The 5,079-nt window shown below is 43.2% G+C and overlaps 1 long non-coding RNA gene across 1 annotated transcript; it reads left to right on the forward strand.

Annotated features, from left to right (window-relative positions):
- On the forward strand, positions 1-3,205 carry LOC141022141 (uncharacterized). The gene is made up of 4 exons (XR_012183154.1): positions 1-662; positions 780-1,436; positions 2,315-2,438; positions 2,747-3,205. It is a non-coding gene; the product is annotated as an uncharacterized lncRNA (long non-coding RNA).
- Positions 3,206-5,079: the final 1,874 nt, after the last annotated feature.

A 5,079-nucleotide genomic window follows, 5' to 3' on the forward strand; every position in this document is an offset into this window, starting at 1 on the left:
GGGTGCCATGGGATCTCAGGTTATGGAATTTGGGGTGTTTTGGTTGTCTGATGCTTTTAGTTTCAACTTAACTTTGCTTTAGAAATGGTCAATTGGACATAACAACTGTTTGTATATTAGTGAAATATACGGAGTGGGGATCTCTTTGTTATTGTGGCAGCTGTTGGATTGGGTGTTATGGCATCTGGTGATCGGATGCAGTTAGTCTTGGCTTGTTTTTGCTTGATAAGTGACTGATTTGGGTTTGATGAATAGTTTTACTATTGGCAGTATATATGGAATGTGGATCTCTGGGTTGTCATCTCAGGTTCAGATGTTTTGGATGTTTGGCTGATCTGACGCTGTTAGTTTCGGCTTATCTTTGCTCCAAAAATTGGCAGTATATAACGCCCTCACCCCTGCTTATCTCGCCTAACTCATTCCTTCTTTCTTGCACTCGAGGATCGTTGGTGCGTGCTCCCCCTGTTACACGGCGCTTAGGAGAAGGAGAGGCATGGTCTCCACCAAAAAACAGACGAGGAAGAAGTGAGATGCTGCTAGCCCCTTGGCCTGCTGCATCTCCAATCGGCGCTTGCAACAGGAGAACCACATCCCTGGCCTCTCCATGCCCCCCCCCCCCCCCCCCCCCCCCCAAGCGCCAACCTGTAGGCTACAACGACAAGGTGAGGCGGGCCCCTACTCAGAAAAAACAGGTTCAGGAGGTGTTTATCCTATATATGATTCAGTAACTTGCATTCTAATCTCATTTGTCTTCTTCTCATTGGGCATGGTGTCTTTAGGTTATCAAAGGGAATTGAATATGGCTGTTGACAATTCAGATTGTGGGCAGCTAAGAGTTTAGAATTACTCATGTAAATTTTTTCTTATAAATAATATAATGATGCAGTAGTAGCCCCTCCTATCTTTTGTCAACAATGGTGTGATACTAAGATTTTCACTGCAGTAGCATCCGTATCCAATGTAACTCGGCTATAGGTTATCCAAAGTAATGATGTCTATTACTCTGGTTGATTTGCGATATGGTGTTGTGGATCCATGTGCACCTGAGCTTTGCTACTTTCTCTAATTACCATGTAATTTGTACACATGAGCATTCCTATGCCATTGTCAAGTGCTACTCCAAACACCATTTACTGCTTTAAAATATCTCTCAACTTGGATAGAGCATCCTGAAAGGTCAAGATTTGCTCAACATGATTTTTTTTACTATGAGGAGCCTTACTTCTAGCACTGGGTTTTGATTGTCTGTTGTTTTGTACATCTTTTACCTATATGATTTTAATCTTTAAGAAAGAGCATATTCTGGACTCGCAACAAATTGGATAGAGCATCGTGCAAGGTCTCTGATGTGCAGATGATATTTCAGTGCTCGATGTGCAGCTTATTTTGTCGACATCGCGGTTTCAGTTTGCAATATTAGACCTACTTGTATCAAGGTATGGTTGACCATAACTGAACTTTGAATTTGTTTATACAGTATACATTATGCGCTTCATCCAATAAAAAAAATGAAATCCATGTGTTGCTTTGGCTCTCTTGATAGCAATTAATAACGTATATTCAATTGGCCTTCTGGTTGACTAGCATAAAAGGTCATATTCTATTTTTGATGTGAGCTGTCCTCCTATGCATGTCCTGGAGGCTTTGCTTCCCAGGTTTATTGCTTTTGCAATTTAAAGTTTTGAAGCACTGCCCCACAGTTCTTTAATTAGTATTTAACATTACAAACAGGAATTGGAATATCATGGTTTTTCACTAGAAATAATAGCACATTTAGTTTATATGTAAACGAGCTTTGCAATCTGTTGACGTCTACCTGTTCGTGCTCTGTAGTCTATTGTCTGATGTGCTCATGAACCTCATCCACGTAAATATGCCTGCTTGGGCCTATGATCAATGTGTGATGTCGTTGTGTGCTCCCCTGTGCATTATCCTGTTATGATCAATGTGTACTGTAGTTTGATATAGGTTCAGAAAATACTGTACTGTAGTTTGATATAGGTTCAGAAAATACTGTACTGTAGTTTGATATAGGTTCAGAAAATACTGTACTGTAGTTTGATATAGGTTCAGAAATTACTGTACTGTAGTTTGATATAGGTTCAGAAATTATTGTACTGTAGTTTGATATAGGTTCAGAATGGAGTGGCAGAATTTACTGTAATGTAGTTTGTTAGGAACAATACTTGATATATGGTTAGGTGCAGATTTGGAAGTGCTGTTGTAAAATATTGTACAATAAATAATATGCATTTTCATTAACAATAGTTAGCGTTTTTAGTGACAAGTAACAATTGTGCACTTCTACTTGCAGGGGAAAATTCTAATTTCTTTACAGCGGTGTTTGAACAAAATGGCATATTCCGTGGGCTGGATGATAGAAGGACATTTTGTTGAAGCACTCAAGAGGAGTAATACTATTGTGATGCCAACACATGGTGAATGAACTTTATATTTTGTAATGCTCTAAATCCTGCACTGTGCTGGTTTGTTTCTGATCTAGACATGTCTTTTGGCTAACTCTAGATTTAGCCTGAACCTTAATTCTTTGTTTGGTCTGAATCTTGCCTGAACCACTTCCTCCAGCTCCTGAATTTAGCTATGAATTATGTCATAATTTACCTATGACTTATGCCTGAATTCTGTGCTCGTGGGAATGTTGTTGGAAAGTTTTGTTGTATTCTGTGATGTAAAAAATAGATCATGCTAAAACATAGGATGTCTTGCTATTAATTTTTATTTGCAGCGTCTTCGCCGCCGGCCGTATGCTGCATCGGCGACTGGCTGCGGCAGCAGAGGAGCGCATGTTGCCGCCGGCCATACGCTGCATAGGTTGCGGCAGCAGAGGACGCAACGCCATCGAGGGCGCATGACGCGGAGGCAAGCGGGCAGCTGTCCATGGGACGTCGCCGTGCTATATGCTCTGCTGTGTTCGTGCTCGTGAAGTGTCGAGCTCTCCTTTTGGTTTCAGTTAGGTGCTTTCAGTTCAATTAGGCTACTGTCAGATAGAGTGCTTTTAGTTTCAGTTAGTTTAATATATAAAAGGGGACTTTTCTGCAAATATTGCTGGGGTGTGGATGGGACTATGACCAACGTGGCGTCCAATGTGGCAATTGCGGACTCGATTTGTGTACAAGTGAACCCGCAAAACATGTTTAGTGACTGGTTTGTCTCAATTTTCAAGTTTTTTACGAAATTATACCCACAGCGCAAGTTGGTGTACTCTAGATGTATTTAACTCTAATTATAACGTCGGGGCCGGCCCCCTCGCGCAAAGGCGCGTTCCCGATCTAGTTTATATAGAATAAAGATCAAGTTACAAGGCATGTAAGCACCGACCATACATGACTGAAAAGATAGGAAAATCCTATGCAAAATACCAGCGCCTGTCCCTTTCCTTCGACACCATCGAAGCGGCCACCAAAGGGTAAAAAGACAGATCACCTCTTCACCCAAACTCGACACGGCTCCATCGCTGATCAGCGGCTTTACGGACCTCCAAAGTAGTTTGCCAAAAGCAAAACCATAGCCGTTGAAAGAATCAGACCGGGGCAACATGTCCCCGGACACGCCATTGAACTTCAGAACTGACACCCTCGCATGAAGACGACGTTGGAGAAGGAAACCAGAACAGCCCGCCTTCGACCACAGACCCAACACAAGATACTCCATCTTCCAGTTGTCACTTGTGTAGACAACCGCCTGCGCGTACTCCTGAATGACAAAACCTCCCTGCTCCACCATGACGTCGGAGACAACGCCACAGCAACGGGAACAGAGCAGAAGGAGAGATACGCCTGATGGATTCGCCGCCGCCGCCTCGTCAACACCATCCATGAATCCTAACGCTGTCGATCTGAGAGATCGACAGAGACACGATGCCAGCAACTCCGAGACGCCGCCATGAAGGACACCCCCAGTGTGGGAGTGGGGTTGAGGCAGATGTATACATACACAAGCTCTTTGATCGAGGAACACGACGTCCAAGTTCCAAGATGCTCGATTTGCTTTAGATGATGATGATGATGATAATATGTACGCGCACACGTACACGACGCAGATCGTTCGAGCACAATCATGACACACTGCACATTTTGTAGACTAAAAGAAAAGGCCGAATTCGATATCAATATTCTTCCTTCAGAGCGAAGTAATCAATCATGGATCGATCTCCACTCCATCGAGTCATGCATGCTTTGCTTTTTTTTTTCTTGCGGGAAACTGTCGATCAACAACTACTCCAGTCAAAAGGAGGAGCTCAGCCGCTTGCCTCAGAGATAGCGACACTTCAAAATCTCATGTATAGTAATATCACCGTTACAATTTCCGTTGAAAATTGCAGAAGCTTCCCAAGATGATCAACCAAACAAAAAGAAGATTACTCACCAGGAGTCGGGCGATGGCCACTTCCAAACAGCCTGGGAGAGAAAATAAAGAATGGGGACGCATAGAAATCGTGCCGACATTAACTTGGCCGGCGTCACCCGCCGGAGGAAACAAAAAAACCTACGGTTCGGTGGATCGAGCTCCGACGGTGACGGGGGTACTGCTCCTGCAACGAGCACCAGGCGCTCCCTCGTTCGTTTGCTGTTGACATGAAGCGTCACGTTTTTTTTTCTGTTCAGGTTCTGCGTCTATCTGAAATGGTCAATCCGACGCGAGGCGAAGTCACTGCGACACAAACAAATTAAAGTTTTCTTTTTTTGCGAAAAACAACCAATTTTTTTTGCGGGGCAACAAACAAATTAACGTTGTGAGGTTCTGAAGTGTGCGGATTCCAGCCACAGCACCTCATGGTTTTTTTTATTTTTGAACATAGTACAGACGCAAGCGCTCATATCCGAGTTACGGAAATCTTGAAATAAATCCAGAAATAATGCAAGCACCAGGACTTGAACCTTAGTGAGCTGTGTATACCACTGTTCCTCCACGACAACAGTCGGCATTCTTCTTCTCTCATATATGGTGGAGACTCTCTCCCTCACTGATTTTTTTAACTGTCATGTATGGAGCACCGACAGACTTAAAGTCAACCTGAAATGTCGTTTAATTATCTTTCTAGCAAATCCAGGGCACTCG

The sequence above is a fragment of the Aegilops tauschii genome, chromosome 5 (assembly GCF_002575655.3).
Source record: "Aegilops tauschii subsp. strangulata cultivar AL8/78 chromosome 5, Aet v6.0, whole genome shotgun sequence".
In the NCBI taxonomy this organism is placed as follows: Eukaryota; Viridiplantae; Streptophyta; class Magnoliopsida; order Poales; family Poaceae; genus Aegilops; species Aegilops tauschii.